This window comes from Dipteris shenzhenensis, chromosome 28, assembly GCF_047967505.1.
Source record: "Dipteris shenzhenensis isolate YYH24624 ecotype China chromosome 28, Dip_SZ_1.0, whole genome shotgun sequence".
Lineage (NCBI taxonomy): Eukaryota > Viridiplantae > Streptophyta > Polypodiopsida > Gleicheniales > Dipteridaceae > Dipteris > Dipteris shenzhenensis.
Genome location: NC_141623.1, coordinates 34,913,551 through 34,931,443, shown reverse-complemented (window position 1 = coordinate 34,931,443; position 17,893 = coordinate 34,913,551).

Sequence of the window (17,893 nt, the reverse complement as noted above, 5' to 3'; positions counted from 1 at the left end):
GAGAATGGCACTAGTGCCATTCTCCCAATGGAATGTCCCAATGGAATGTCCTAATTTTTTGGCTTTGTAATAGGAAAATGGAGACTCGCACTAGTGCCATTCTCCCATTGGAAAATGGAGAATGGCACTAGTGCCATTCTCCCAATGGAATGTCCTAATTCAAAATTTTGGCTTCACAAAAGGTAGAAGGGCACCAATGCCATTCCACCATTGGAATTATTGGAATGTCAATCTATAGGTTTAGTGCCATTCTCCATTGTAATCGGAAAATGGAGAATGGCACTAGGAATAGGAAAATGGAGAATGGCACTAGTGCCATTCTCCCAATGGAATGTCCCAATGGCATTTCCTAACATTTTGGCTTTGTAATAGGAAAATGGATAATGGCACTAGGAATAGGAAAATGGAGAATGGCACTAGTGCCACTCTCCCATTGGAAAATGGAGAATGGCACTAGTGCCATTCTCCCAATGGAATGTCCCAATGGAATGTCCTAATTTTCTGGCTTTGTAATAGGAAAATGGAGACTGGCACTAGTGCCATTCTCCCATTGGAAAATGGAGAATGGCACTAGTACCATTCTCCCAATGGAATGTCCCAATGGAATGTCCTAATTTTCTGGCTTTGTAATAGGAAAATGGAGATTGGCACTAGTGCCATTCTCCCATTGGAAAATGGAGAATGGCACTAGTGCCATTCTCCCAATGAAATGTCCTAATTCAAAATTTTGGCTTCACAAAAGGTAGAAGGGCACTAATGCCATTCCACCATTGGAATTATTGGAATGTCAATCTATAGGTTTAGTGCCATTCTCCATTGTAATCGGAAAATGGAGAATGGCACTAGGAATAGGAAAATGGAGAATGGCACTAGTGCCATTCTCCCAATGGAATGTCCCAATGGAAGGTCCTAATTTTTTGGCTTTGTAATAGGAAAATATGCCATTCTCCCAATGGGGAAGGGGGGGTGGGGGGGGGAGGGGAAGGGGGGGAGGGGAGATTGGGCAATGGGCAATGGGGAACTATAATCTAGTCATTCTTGTCTTGCTGATGGGCACCATCTATCAATGAAACTCGTCCCAATAATTGATTTGCAATTGAATTCACTCTTTGATGAAATATACACCAATTTCATTGATATATTTGATTATATTTAAATATGATAATATATATATTCTGTATGTTTTTTGTGTGTTTACTATATTTGTATTTTATTAATTATGTATTCTCCATTTTTAATGTTGAGTATTCCTAACTTTTAGTTATGAAGTTAATATAGGAGTAGATGAAAAATAATTGATTTGCAATTGAATTCACTCTTTCATGAGATATACAGTGGGAGTAAACAAAGTAGGTAGTGGCATTAGAAAATGAAACAATCAACTTCACTCATCAAGAGCTTGCCACTGAAACATTTTCAAGATGGGAAAAGGGTTTTCGAAGTGTTACAAAGGGTGCTATTGTCATGTTCTTAGGATCTCAAGCCACTTAACAAACCGATGTTTGATGCCGTGTATTCATACAAGCACCTAAGTGGTTATGGGGTGGTTATAGACATAGTGCACAGAGTGGTGAGCAAAGACGAGATGCATCGGCTACAAAGGTGATAGAATTGTAGAAGACAATAGAGATGAAGGAAACAAAGCCATGACATAAGTCGAAGTAGCTGAATGGAAGCAGAGACTCAACCCTATCCATTCCATTGGAATGCCTCTCTCTCACCCCTATCTTTATATCAGCCCATGGTGTTCTTCTCCCCCCTATAGTATAGTGTCTCTCTCTTGTAAGCCCTTGGTTTTGTTATGCTCAAAAGCCCTCCCTCTACAACATTGCCCATCTTCACCATTTCTTTGAGTAGTATAGTTCCCATTTATATTTGAGAGCTCTAGAGCTTGATTGTAGGAGCCCCCTAGGAACTCATTTTCTTGTTGTTTGAAATTTATGTTTGATAGGATTTGTGTGTGGAATTCCCGTCTATGAGAGAGAGAGAGAGGCAGAGGTTTGTGAATTTGCACAAAGTCTACGACTTCTACATCACTATGAGTATGTCTAGACAACATTGACTATATTTTTATGTGTTGCTCTTGAAGCTTGCATTCTAAACTCCAATGAGAACTTATTTCTTGGATCTCGCACCTCCCTATGCAAGAGTACCTCCCCACATCTGTACTAATGACACAAATGGAGGTTGTATTCTAGCGTCTCAATCTCGGAACATGAAGTTGCAATATTGTTATGTTTCTTGATTTTGATGGCGATTGGGAGATTCTTTTCTCATTAATAATAAGTATGAGGGTTTGAAAGTGTTTTAGGAACTTCTTGTGGGAATTGTTTTAGCCACAGAGTGCCTGATTGGACCCTCCTAATCTCCATAAGGCATACCAATTTGACTTAGACATGAGAACAGAGTCTACTAGAGGCTAAATCCCATTAAGCCAAGTAGTGGTACGTAGGGTAAGATCTCCTCACATTGGTATAGGAAGATGCTTCATCCTAGTACAAATGGAATATCTCTCTTTATTCTACTTCCCATTGCTCATTCGGGGTCTGGTAGAGTAAGTAAGAATGTCATCTGAACTAAAAGCAACCATTTGCTAAGAACCTCTCTCTCTCTCTCTCTCTCTCTCTCTCTCTCTCTCTCTCTCTCTCTCTCTCCCCCTCTCTGCATGCGTGTGTGGGCATGTGCATGCCCACGTGTGCGTGTGTGTTCCACGCACATGCACATAGGTGTGTGTGTGTGCTTGGGTGTGTATATATGTTTACATGTGTGCATCCATGCACGTCCGTGTCGATGGTGTGTGTGTGTATGTTTCCATTCTCTAAATTAACATAATTCGTAAAGAATTTATATGTAAGGTTTTCGTTCCCTATAATATCTTGCAGAATGGGATGGCATTGACCAAAAATAGATTTTTAATTGGCACAATCAAATGCTGATACTCTCCATCTTTGTCTACTTTTTTAGTAGATAGGTTACATACAATTTATTAACACTTTCTTTTAACTAAGCATTCATTAAAGCCACAATTAATATTCTTATGCTCTTGAAAAGACTGTAGTTCTTGTAAAGCCTATTACAAGAGGCTTTTAGAGCCTTGTGTGGTTCTTGTAAAGCCTATTACAAGAGGCTTCTAGAGCCTTGTGTGGTTTATTAAAAGTGTTAAATTTTTTTTAACGAAATGCAAAAGGTTAAACTAATGAAGGTAAAAATTAAAAAACCCTAGTACCTTCATCTCGTTGCCCTAGGTTGATTGCCTCGCATGCTATGCTGCTTTCGATCCCATCGTTATCTCATCTTGTACTTTCGCACCACTTTCCTCCCTCTGCTTTTTCAAGTTCCTAACTTTAGCTTGCCTTTTGTTGCTCGCTGCTCGACTCGCCCTCGCTTTTCCTTTTGCTGCTCGCCGCTCGACTCGCCCTTGCTTTTCGTTTCATCACAGCATGCCTTCGTTTCATCAACCGCTCGCCTCTAGCTTCACTTCATACTCTTATCGCTAATCTACTCAAACTCACTCTTTGCTCATCTACTCAAACTCTTATCGCTCATCACTCCCCGCCTATCACTCATCTACTCAAACTCACTCTTTGCTTTTCCAAAGTGAAGGGATTCGCTCTTGCTTCGTTCATGCTTCGCCGCTCGCTTTAATTCATCCTGCCTATCGCTCATCTACTCAAGCTCGCCTCTCTACTCTTTGCTTTTCCAAAGATTGAAGGGATTCGCTCTTCCAACGAAGCATGAAGGATTCGCCGCTCGTTGTTATTCATTCTCTTTGCTTTTCGAAGGATTGAAGGGATTCGCACTTCCAAAAAGGCATGAATGATTCACTTTTCCAAAGAATGAAGGGATTCGCACTTCCAAAGATCTGAACGTACGCTTTCAAAATTTTCGTAAGCTTTCAAAACTTAAGCTTTCTGAGATGATTAACAAAAGCTTTCAAAACTTTAACTTTCGTAAGCTTTCGTACGTACGCTTTGCTCTTCTCAAGAATGCCATGTTCTCAAGGCTCTCACAAGAGTCTGTGCATAGACTCTAAGATAGGAGTGGCTACGGCAGGGAGTTCGCTATGGCGAATTTAACTATGGAAAGCTTAATAAAATATAGGAATTGGCTATGGCAAATCCAAGGGAGCGCTTCGTTCCTTAAACAATAGAAAATCAGCGTTTCAAAGCAAAAAATCCATGAATTAGAGAGGAAGCTACCGAACTAGTTGAGCGTCAATTGTGTTGTTTGCTTCCAGCTCCATCAACTTCGCAGCTCCGGTGGAGTTCAGCCTTCTTGCCTCAAGAATCTCCGTGCGAGCTGTGGTGAGTAAAACTCTCAGACTCTGAGACTCCTCTCCAATCCACTTTGGAATGAATAGAAAGTGAATGAGGGAAAGGCATCAATTGAAATGAGAGAAAAGGTCTTGATTTGAAACTACTAAATAATTCAAATTTTGAAATATAGGTCTTCCCGCCATTGTGCCCTTTTGAATTTTGGATATATAGAGTGACACTTATGCCATTCTCTCCAATATTAAATTTAAATTCAAATTCATATTGATAATTTTAATTTCAATTTGTATTTCAAATTGAAATTATTCTTTTGAAATTGTATTTCAAAACCTAAATTCTAGTTTTCAAATTTTGATTTCAAGTTAAACTTCAATCTCAATTTTGATTTTCATGATTGAATGGCAAATTTAGAGATTGAATTTCTAATTTTAAATGGAGTGCCATTCTCCAAGACCTCATAAGAAGTCCGTGAGAGTGGCACCAGTGCTCTTCCCGCCATTGTTCCCTTTTGAATTTGGATATATAGAGTGGCACATATGCCATTCTCTCCAATATTAAATTTAAATTCAAATTCAAATTATTCTGTTTGCAATTGTATTTCAAAACCGAAATTTATATTAGGACATTGCAATGGGAGAATGGCACTGGAGAATAGGAAAATGGAGAATGGCACTAGGAATAGGAAAATGGAGAATCGCACTAGTGCCATTCTCCCATTGGAAAATGGAGAATGGCACTAGTGCCATTCTCCCAATGGAATGTCCTAATTTTTTGGCTTTGTAATAGGAAAATGGAGACTGGCACTAGTGCTATTCTCCCATTGGAAAATGGAGAATGGCACTAGTGCCATTCTCCCAATGGAATGTCCTAATTCAAAATTTTGGCTTCACAAAGTTAGAAGGGCACCAATGCCATTCTCCCATTGGAATTAGTGGAGTGTCAATCTATAGGTTTAGTGACATTCTCCATTGTAATACGAAAATGGAGAATGGCACTAGGAATAGGAAAATGTAGAATGGCACTAGTGCCATTCTCCCAATGGAATGTCCAAATGGAATGTCCTAAATTTTTGGCTTTGTAATAGGAAAATGGAGACTGGCACTAGTGCCATTCTCCCATTGGAAAATGGAGAATGGCACTAGTGCCATTCTCCCAATGGAATGTCCTAATTCCAAATTTTGGATTCACAATGGAATGTCCTAATTCAAAATTTGTACAAGTGCTATTCTCCCATTGGAAAATGGAGAATGGCACTAGTGCCATTCTCCCAATGGAATGTTCTAATTCAAAATTTTGGATTCACAATGGAATGTCCTAATTCAAAATTGGTACTAGTGCCATTCTCCCATTGGAAAATGTTCTCCCAATGGAATGTCCTAATTCAAAATTTTGGATTCACAATGGAATACCCCTCCTAGAATAGTGGTGCCAATCTCTTATTAGGCCCTAAGAAATGTCATTGAGAAGCCTAAACTCACATGCACAAGGAATCCTAAACTCACATGTGCATTGGCACTACCACTAATGGAGAATGGCAGTGATGCCAATCTCATGCTGGCAACTACATAATGACAATGATATCATCAAACTCACACTATAGCCAATAAATACTCCTACTAGAGCCAATAAATATAGTGGAATGTCAACCTACAGGTTTAGTTTGTCTGGTTTGCCACTAGTGGAGAATGGCAGTGATGCCAATCTCATGCTGGCAAATGCATAATGACACTGAGACCATCAAACTCACATGTGCAGAGATCATATGGAATTAAGCCAATCTCTGTGGAGAATGCCACCAGTGGAGAATGGTAGTGGTGCCAATCTCATACCATGACCTGAAAACATGCACAAGGAATCCTAAACTCACATGTGCATTGGCACTTTTGCCATTATCCTATTGCCATTCTCCGCTAGTGGTAATGTGCATTCTTCTATGTAATGATCACTCTCTCCGCTGTGCAGAGATCATATGGAATTGTGCCAATCTCTGTGGAGAATGCCATCAGTGGAGAATGGCAGTGGTGCCAATCTCATACCATGACCTGAAAACATGCACAAGGAATCCTAAACTCACATGTGCATTGGCACTTTTGCCATTATCCTACTACCATTCTCCGCTAGTGGTAATGTGCATCCTTCTATGTAGTGATCACTCTCTCCGCTGTGCAGAGATCATATGGATTTGTGCCAATCTCTGTGGAGAATGCCACCAGTGGAGAATGGAAGTGGTGCCAATCTCATGTACCATGACCTGAAAACATGCACAAGGAATCCTAAACTCACATGTGCATTGGCACTTTTGCCATTATCCTACTGCCATTCTCCGCTAGTGGTAATGTGCATCCTTCAATGTAGTGGAATGTCAATCTATAGGTTCAGTTTGTCTAGATTACCACTAGCGGAGAATGGCAGTGATGCCAATCTCATGCTTGCAACTACACTATGACACTGAGATCATCAAACTCACATGTGGAATGGAATAGGACACCACTCTCCTATGATCACTGGAATACTCCTCCTAGAATAGTAGGGTAAACATTTGTACAAGTGGAGAATGGCAGTGGTGCCAGTCTCTTATTAGGCCCTAAGAAATGGCATTGAGAAGCCTAAATTCACATGTGTAGAGATCACATGGAATTGTGTCAATCTATGTGGAGAATGCCACCAGTGGAGAATGGCAGTGGTGCCAATCTCACATGTGCATTGGCACTTTTGCCATTATCCTACTGCCATTCTCTGCTAGTGATAATGTGCATTCTTCTATGTAGTGGAATGTCAATCTATAGGTTTAGTTTGTCTAGACAACCACTAGTGGAAAATGGCAGTGATGCCAAACTCATGGTGGCACCTACATAATGACACTGAGATCATCAGACTCACATGTGGGTTGGAATCGGACACCACTCTCCTATGATGATTGGAATACCCCTCCTAGAATAGTAGGGTAAACATTTGTGCAAGTGGAGAATGGCAGTGGTGCCAATCTCTTATTAGGGCCTAAGAAATGGCATTGAGAAGCCTAAAATCACATGTGCATACTTCTATGTAGTCATCACTGTCTCCGCTGTGTAGAGATCATATGGAATTGTGTCAATCTCTTTGGAGAATGCCACCAGTTGAGAATGGCAGTGGTGCCAATCTCATACCATGACCTGAAAACATGCACAAGGAATCCTAAACTCACATATGCATTGGCACTTTTGCCATTATCCTATTGCAGCCAATAAAATTAGTGGAATGTCAATCTATAGGTTCAGTTTGTCTAGTCTACTACTAGCGGAGAATGGCAGTGGTGCCAATCTCATGCTTGCAACTACATGATGACACTGAGATCATCAAACTCACATGTGGAATGGAATAGGACACCACTCTCCTATGATCACTGGAATACCCCTCCTAGAATAGTAGGCTAAACATTTGTACAAGTGGAGAATGGCAGTGGTGCCAATCTCTTATTAGGCCCTAAGAAATGGCATTGAGAAGCCTAAACTCACACGTGTAGAGATCATATGGAATTGTGTCAATCTCTGTGGAGAATGCTACCAGTGGAGAATGGCAGTGGTGCCAATCTCATACCATGACCTGAAAACATGCACAAGGAATCCTAAACTCACATGTGCATTCTTCTGTGGAGTGATCATTGTCTCCGCTGTGTAGAGATCAAATGGAATTGTGTCAATCTCGGAGATCATCAGACTCACATGTGGAATGCAATAGGACACCACTCTCCTATGATCACTGGAATGCCCCTCCTAGAATAGTAGGGTAGACATTTGTACAAGTGGAGAATGGCAGTGGTGCCAATCTCTTGTTAGGCCCTAAGAAATGGCATTGAGAAGCCTAAACTCACATGTGCATTCTTCTATGTAGTGATCACTGTCTACGTTGTGCAGAGATCATATGGAAACGTGTCAATCTCTGTGGGGAATGTCACCAGTGGAGAATGGCAGTGGTGCCAATCTCATACCATGACCTGAAAACATGCACAAGGAATCCTAAACTCACATGTGCATTCTTCTATGGAGTGATGACTGTCTCCGCTGTGTAGAGATCAAATGGAATTGTGTCAATCTCTGAGATCATCATCACTCACATGTGGAATGGAATAGGACACCACTCTCCTATGATCACTGGAATGCCCCTCCTAGACTAGTAGGGTAGACATTTGTACAAGTGGAGAATGGCAGTGGTGCCATTATCCTACTGCCATTCTCCGCTAGTGGTAATGTGCATCCTTCTATGTAGTGATCACTCTCTCCGCTGTGCAGAGATCATATGGATTTGTGCCAATCTCTATGGAGAATGCCACCAGTGGAGAATGGCAGTGGTGCCAATCTCATACCATGACCTAAAAACATGCACAAGGAATCCTAAACTCACATGTGCATTGGCACTTTTGCCATTATCCTACTGCCATTCTCCGCTAGTGGTAATGTGCATCCTTCAATGTAGTGGAATGTCAATCTATAGGTTCAGTTTGTCTAGATTACCACTAGCGGAGAATGGCAGTGATGCCAATCTCATGCTTGCAACTACACTATGACACTGAGATCATCAAACTCACATGTGGAATGGAATAGGACACCACTTTCCTATGATCACTGGAATACCCCTCCTAGAATAGTAGGGTAAACATTTGTACAAGTGGAGAATGGCAGTGGTGCCAATCTCTTATTAGGCCCTAAGAAATGGCATTGAGAAGCCTAAATTCACATGTGCAGAGATCACATGAAATTGTGTCAATCTATGTGGAAAATGCCACCAGTGGAGAATGGCAGTGGTGCCAATCTCACATGTGCATTGGCACTTTTGCCATTATCCTACTGCCATTCTCCGCTAGTTGTAATGTGCATTCTTCTATGTAGTGGAATGTCAATCTATAGGTTTAGTTTGTCTAGACAACCACTAGTGGAGAATGGCAGTGATGCCAAACTCATGGTGGCACCTACATAATGACAGTGAGATCATCAGACTCACATGTGGGTTGGAAGCGGACACCACTCTCCTATGATGATTGGAATACCCCTCCTAGAATAGTAGGGTAAACATTTGTGCAAGTGGAGAATGGCAGTGGTGCCAATCTCTTATTAGGGCCTAAGAAATGGCATTGAGAAGCCTAAAATCACATGTGCATACTTCTATGTAGTCATCACTGTCTCCGCTGTGTAGAGATCATATGGAATTGTGTCAATCTCTTTGGAGAATGCCACCAGTTGAGAATGGCAGTGGTGCCAATCTCATACCATGACCTGAAAACATGCACAAGGAATCCTAAACTCACATTTGCATTGGCACTTTTGCCATTATCCTATTGCAGCCAATAAAATTAGTGGAATGTCAATCTATAGGTTCAGTCTGTCTAGACTACTACTAGCGGAGAATGGCAGTGGTGCCCATCTCATGCTTGCAACTACATGATGACACTGAGATCATCAAACTCACATGTGGAATGGAATAGGACACCACTCTCCTATGATCACTGGAATACCCCTCCTAGAATAGTAGGCTAAACATTTGTACAAGTGGAGAATGGCAGTGGTGCCAATCTCTTATTAGGCCCTAAGAAATGGAATTGAGATGCCTAAACTCACATGTGCAGAGATCATATGGAATTGTGTCAATCTCTGTGGAGAATGCCATAGTGGAGAATGGCAGTGGTGCCAATCTCATACCATGACCTGAAAACATGCACAAGGAATCCTAAACTCACATGTGCATTCTTCTATGTAGTGATCATTGTCTCCGCTGTGTAGAGATCAAATGGAATTGTGTCAATCTCTGAGATCATCAGACTCACATGTGGAATGGAATAGGACACCACTCTCCTATGATGACTGGAATGCCCCTCCTAGAATAGTAGGGTGAACATTTGTACAAGTGGAGAATGGTAGTGGTGCCAATCTCTTGTTAGGCCCTAAGAAATGGCATTGAGAAGCCTAAACTCACATGTGCATTCTTCTATGTAGTGATCACTGTCTCCGCTGTGCAGAGATCATATGGAATTGTGTCAATCTATGTGGGGAATGCCACCAGTGGAGAATGGCAGTGGTGCCAATCTCATACCATGACCTGAAAACATGCACAAGGAATCCTAAACTCACATGTGCATTCTTCTATGGAGTGATGACTGTCTCCGCTGTGTAGAGATCAAATGGAATTGTGTCAATCTCTGAGATCATCATCACTCACATGTGGAATGGAATAGGACACCACTCTTCTATGATCACTAGAATGCCCCTCCTAGAATAGTAGGGTAGACATTTGTACAAGTGGAGAATGGCAGTGGTGCCAATCTCTTGTTAGGCCCTAAGAAATGGCATTGAGAAACCTAAAGTCACATGTGCATTCTTCTATGTAGTGATCACTGTCTCCGCTGTGCAGAGATCATATGGAATTGTGTCAATGTCTGTGGAGAATGCCACCAGTGGAGAATGGTAGTGGTGCCAATCTCATACCATGACCTGCAAACATGCACAAGGAATCCTAAACTCACATGTGCATTCTTCTATGTAGAGATCACTGTCTCCACTGTGTAGAGATCATATGGAATTGTGTCAAATCTCAGAGTTCATCAAACTCACATGTGGATTGGAATCGGACACCACTCTCCTATGATCACTGGAATACCCCTCCTAGAATAGTAGGGTAGACATTTGTACAAGTGGAGAATGGCAGTGGTGCCAATCTCTTGTTAGGCCCTAAGAAATGGCATTGAGAAGCCTGAACTCACATGTGCATTCTTCTATGTAGTGATCACTGTCTCCGCTGTGCAGAGATCATATGGAATTGTGTCAATCTCTGTGGAGAATGCCACCAGTGGAGAATGGCAGTGGGGCCAATCTCATACCATGACCTGAAAACATGCACAAGGAATCCTAAACTCACATGTGCATTCTTCTATGTAGTGATCACTGTCTCCGCTGTGTAGAGACCATATGGAATTGTGTCAATCTCTGAGATCATCAGACTCACATGTGGATTCTTCTACAAATTGAGTCTGTCTAGACTACTACTAGCAGAGAATGGCAGTGGTGCCAATCTCACATGTGCATTCTTCTATGTAGTGATCACTATCTCCGCTGTGTAGAGTTCATATGGAATTGTGTCAATCTCTGAGATCATCAGACTCACATGTGCATTCTTCTACAAGTGGAGTCTGTCTAGACTACTACTAGTGGAGAATGGCAGTGGTGCCAATCTCATGCTTGCGACTACATGATGACACTGAGATCATCAAACTCACACTACAGCCAATAAATAATCCTACTACAGCCAATAAATATAGTGGAATGTCAACCTACAGGTTTAGTTTGTCTAGATTACCACTAGTGGAGAATGGCAGTGATGCCAATCTCATGCTGGCAAATACATAATGACACTGAGACCATCAAACTAACATGTGCATTCTTCTATGTAGTGATCATTGTCTCCGCTGTATAGATATCATATGGAATTGTGTCAATCTCTGTGGAGAATGCCACCAGTGGAGAATGGTAGCATACCAAGACCTTAAAAATGGCACAAGGAATCCTAAACTCACATGTGCATTGGCACTTTTGCAATTATACTACTACAACCAATAAAATTTGTGGAATGTCAATATACAAGTTTAGTTTATCTAGACTGCCACCAGTGGAGAATGGAAGTGATGCCAATCTCATGCAGATAACTACATAATGACACTGAGATCCTCAAACTCACATGTGGATTGGAATCGGGCACCATTATCCTATGATCCTTGGAATACCCCTCTCAGAATATTAGGGTAAACATTTGTACAAGCAGAGAATGGCAGTGGTGCGAATCTCTTATTGGGCCCTAGACAATGGCATTGTGAAGCCTAAACTTAGAATAGTAGGGTAAACATTTGTACAAGTGGAGAATGGCAGTGGTGCCAATCTCTTATTAGGCCCTAAGAAATGGCATTGGGAAGCCTAAACTCACATGTGCATTGGCACAAGGAATCCTAAACTCACATGTGCATTGGCACTTTTGCCATTATCCCACTGCCATTCTTCGCTAGTGGTAATGTGCATTCTTCTATGTAGTGATCACTGTCTCCGCTATGTAGAGATCATATAAAATTGTGTCAATCTCTGTGGAGAATGCCACCAGTGGAGAATGGCAGCGGTGCCAATCTCATACCATGACCTGAAAACATGCACAAGGAATCCTAAACTCACATGTGTATTGGCACTTTTGCCATTATCCTACTCCGACCAATAAAATTAGTGGAATGTCAATCTATAGGTTTAGTTTGGCTAGATATTCACTAGCGGAGAATGGCAGTGATGCCAAACTCATGTTGGCCCTAAGAAATGGCATTGAGAAGCCTAAACTCACATGTGCATTCTTCTATGTAGTGATCACTGTCTCTGCTCACATGTGGATTGGAATCAGACACCACTCTCCTATGATCATTGGAATACCCCTCCTAGAATAGTAGGGTAAACATCTGTACAAGTGGAGAATGGCAGTGGTGCCAATCTCTTATTAGGCCTTAAGAAATGGCATTGAGAAGCCTGTGTCAATCTCTGTGGAGAATGCCACCAATGGAGAATGGCAGTGGTGCCAATCTCATACCATGACCTGAAAACATGCATAAGGAATGCTAAACTCACGTGTGCATTCTTCTATGTAGTGTTCACTGTGTCCGCTGTGTAGAGATCATATGGAATTGTGTCAATCTATGTGGAGATTGATATTGTCTATATTTGCTTGCTGTGTTGGTGTAGTTTTTCATAATGCATATATAGGTTGCTTCACCTTGGTTATTTTGTTAATAGAAGTTGCATTGTGGTTGTAATATTTCCTACTACAGTTATGATTTTCTATTATACATTTCATTGTGTCCTTGGTTCTTTTGTTAACAGAACATTGCAAGAATGGCTAGCAAGGGAAAGAGAAAGGTTCGAGAGGTGTCAGTTTATGATGGAGTTAGTTCTGGAAGAGGATGGTTTTTGGATATATACAATAACGAATTCCAAAAACTTCATAAAGTGCATTGTTTTGTGAACATCCAAGGAAAAACTTTTGAAGATGTTGGACAAGTTCAAGAGATGGAGGATACCGAGAAAGACAACGTTCCTTGTCTCGAAATTCATACATTGGGAGGCAATGTGTATCAATTGGATCCTGCTTGTTTTGATCATGCGAGGATGAATGCTACTGGGGAGGACACGATGATATCTAGGGGTTGGATTAATGAGCCAGAAAATTATATCAACCAACAGATATTAGAAAGCTTTGATTTGGTAACAAAAGGGATAATGCAAGATATAAAAAAGAGTAGAAAAGTTTCGAAAAGAACCAAGAAAAGTGATGTTGTTGGATCAAGCTCTCAAGTGTCTCAGAACACATTGAAAGAGAAGGCTAGAGAGACCGGTGAGGAGGAAACAACAGGTGAGAAGGAAATAAGGTCAGATGGAAAAACAAGCATTGGGGATAAACTGGATGCTAAAGACAAAGAGACAACTTTAGGAGGAAAACAAGGAGGTACGGGAATAGTCACTAATGGAACTAGAAGTGGAGGTGATGCAACGGGGAGTGGTGAGACACATATAACAGGACATGGTGAGAAATCATCTGAAGCAACTATCATCCTGTATAAGAAAATCCAGCCAGATGTTGACTTTAAGGCACTACAAAAGAAATTGGAAAGGAAGGACACAAGTATGACAGGCTTGATGGAGTACGTAGAGTACTTCCCATTTGCTTTAGAGCACCAAGCCAATATGTGTACAGGACGTTGACCCTCAGCTATGTCAGTGACTTGGTCAAGAGTTTTGCAATGAATGCACGACCTCCTGCAACATGTGCATATCTTATGCCTTACCACATAGGCACAAATACTCCGATGTGCAAGGAAGAGATAAAGGTGGAAAAGTTAAAGGAGTATAATTATTGGATTCTCGCAGGGCAGCATTCAATTTATGCTACAAGGATATTTATAACTAAAGCACATGGAGAAGCCTTCAATCAACAAAAAGGTTTCTATACACGGAGGAGGGCGAGAATTGTTGTCAATGCACCAGTTGAAGCAAGTTGTAAGATATCATCAATGGCCAACATGGAGGCACAGACCGTTTTGAAAAATCAACCATATATCGATATCTTACAACACCTAAGGGCACAGTGGATTGCATTCGGACGACCAAAGAAACCAGCCCAAGGCCTTGTCAAAGGGCATAAAGATCAACAAAGTTGGGATGTAAGTAATAAACTTTGTTTTGTATGCATTTTTTATTTCAAGAATGTTTATGGCTTTGTAAAAGAAATGATAGTAGTGTCAATTCCCTGATGTGAGAATGGCACTAGTGCCATTCTTCTAGTTACCAAGTCATGCTTTTGACATGGTAATGGGAGAATCGCACTAGTGTCATTATTATCTCTATTACATGATTTGGATTAGAAGAATGTCTAAGACGATTTTGATTTTTTTATATAGAATTTTGTAGGAGTTGCAAGCGTATCGATGGGCACAAACTTTGCTACCACGGACACACACATGGTCACATATGATGATGACATCTACGAACAATGGATTAGGATTTTGACATTGGTGAAGCAGGGTGATCTTGAGGGTCGAAATCCCACAATAACATATATGAGGTGTCTGCTAGGATTGGAAGATGAAGATGTACATGCACTTCAAGCAGAGATTGAGTCTAAAGAAATAGTCTTGGTCAAGTCAAGCAAAGACAAGGACTCCATTGAAATGTCTCAACGGGCAATGGAGATTAAGCATGATAGAGCCCTGAAAGAAGCGCTCATCAAGGAGTTCAACTCATGTCACCCTTCGCCCCAACATCAAACATGGGATGCCCTTGCAACTTACTTCAAAATTGATTCAATTTTTTATCAGAGCTTCAAGGGTTCATGTGAGTCATGGGTCAAAGAGAAGCTGCAAGTTGGCAAGTCCACACTTGATTTCCCAAAAGCCGCATCAATCTATGTTGATTGGGTGATTAGTTCAATAGAGGGTAACAAGTCTACATCGCAGTCTTGTTTTCCTTGGACAATTATTCAAGTGAACATGGAGATGGAGGGGGAGAGCTTTCTAACACGTCACTCCAAGGGACAACTTCCAATCAGCTTGTGTGTGCTTGACACCTCAGAGGGATGTGCCAAAGGCATGTGTTGGGATAAGGCTGCCTTCAAGAAGTTGCTCTGTGGCTTGATGGAGACCGTTGCCACTTCGTCACAGTATGTATTGCTATCATTTATGACAATGACAAAGATGGTAAATCTCAAGGAAGCAATGATAGAGGCTCGATTTTGGCATAGAAGGTTTGTGGGTGTTATCCATGAATCGGATAGTGCACAAAAGGGTTTGTCTGAGACCTTTTGTTTTTTGTCATTTGTCAGCTCACATGATGGGTTTGATGGATTTGAGCACATGTTAGAAATCACAAGGCCATACACAATAATTGAGGACAATATTCTTTATTCTGATGAGGGCGATGAGTATGGAAAAGAGGCAGTTGTGAAGCATTGCATCATCAAGGAGTGCATCAGGTGTTATTGTAGTAGGGACCATCAAGTTGTTGTTGACGTCTTTACTAATGGATGTGTGGCATTACAAGCATTGTCAAGCAAAAGAAAAGTGATCTCGTTGGTGAAGACATCCCAACAGGCGACAGAGGTCGAGGCTATGTGTGTGGCACATGCATCAAATAATCCCCATATTAAGATTTGGTCTAGCATTGAGAGGCCTCTTGAGACACATAGAGCTGATTCACCTATCGATGAAGGAATTAAAGAGGGTGAGCATCACATTGAAGACTTGCGACCTTTAACTGAAGCAGATCTTGAAGCTATCCCAAAGATTACATTGGAAGATTTGGAGCAAGGTCTTTAGCTACTCATTTATGCCTTGTGTATTCAGTTTCAAAATAATATGACTTTTATGGATTTTCTCGATTGCACATACTCTCATCATATTAAAGATATTAAACATTAGGTATGATAAAATTGTGTGACATAATGACATGGGGAATGGTACTAGTGTCATTCTCCCTATGTCGGGTTATACGTAAGAGGTACTATTAACATTTTATGCGACCTCATATGGAGAATGGCACTAGTGCCATTCTCTCTTTGTGGTTATGTAGAAATGGTAATACTGTTATGTTCCTTTCTTGAATCTATGTTAGTTGAAAGCATTACAGAGATTAAAAATTGTATAATATTAACTATGCTACCAAAGTTTTGATTTGGGTGCTTTCTACAAATCTATTGGACCAAAGTAATACAGTATCTATGCTTTCAGATCATGCATTGTACATTTCTTTTGGGACATGGGGGAGGCACTAGTAGTATTCTCTCCTCCCAATGAGGGTATAGAGAAAGGCACTAGTGGCATTCTCCATAACCTTATATGTAAAATGGCACTAGCACCACCCCAAGAGAAGAATGGCACTATTGCCATTCTCTCTATGAGTTCAGAGAGAAAAGTTGCACTATTTGCATTCTCAATTGACCTTTAGAGAGATTGGCACTTTTGCCATTCCCCAAAAATGCAATGGAATCAGTGAACGACGATGGATAATGTTCATACTTTATTGTTATTTATTAGTTTCATATGCTTTTGTGCTTCGACATTGTTGAATACACTCTAAAGAATCAAAATATTTCTATATTCCTCAACTTCCACAGGGACCAATGATGCATGGAAGGATGTGGAGACATCAAATGTAGAGGACAACATACCACCAGTTATGGGGACTATCAATTACGCGATGGATGCAGGAGGTATAGAAGAAAACATAACCCCAAAAATGGAGAAAATTGCAAGGAATATCACGAATCCTATACTCTTAGAAGAGAACATGGATGAACGTACTATCTCAACATTGGGGACAAAACTAGATAATCTTATTGTTGTTGCAAACATGCATGAAATCATAGCACCTGACAATTTGGATGAGTCAGAAACCAGCAACTTCAAGGAGAATTTGGATCTATATCCACATACAATTTCTTTGGATATGCCATGATTAACAATCATATTAGAATTGAATGGCCTATTATTAAGTCGCTGCCTATTCAAGTCTCCAATACATCCGTCTATTATGCATGGCAAAAATAGTTATATGGTTGTTCGTCCTGGGTGCATAGAATTTCTTAAAATCTTGCTACAAAGATTTAATGTAGGTATCTGGTCAACTGCGATGGAGCATAACGTACTTGATATGGTAGGAAAGCTGCAAAATTATCCAAATGAGAGCCTCCCTTTCTTTGTTATATGGTCTTAGCAAGGATGCTACACTTACAGTAAGACAAGGATAAATAGGCCTGACAAGGTTGGTGTTGAGGCAATGTTCAAACCCTTAGCAAAAATCTCAAAGGCATTTGGATGTGATGCTAGAAGGACAATCCTTGTTGATGACTCCCCATACAAGGCTTGCATTAGCCCTCCATCAAATTGCATATTTCCTTCAACGTTTGATGTACAAGACAAGGATGATAATATTCTACTGAGAGAGTTGATGCCGTACTTACTACAACTCGATGAGACTAAAGATGTGAGCAGCATGATTGAGACAAATCGGTATGGACAATTACCTGTGATGGAGGGGCATAAGGATTTCAACCTTGTCCAGAAAGTAATTGATGAA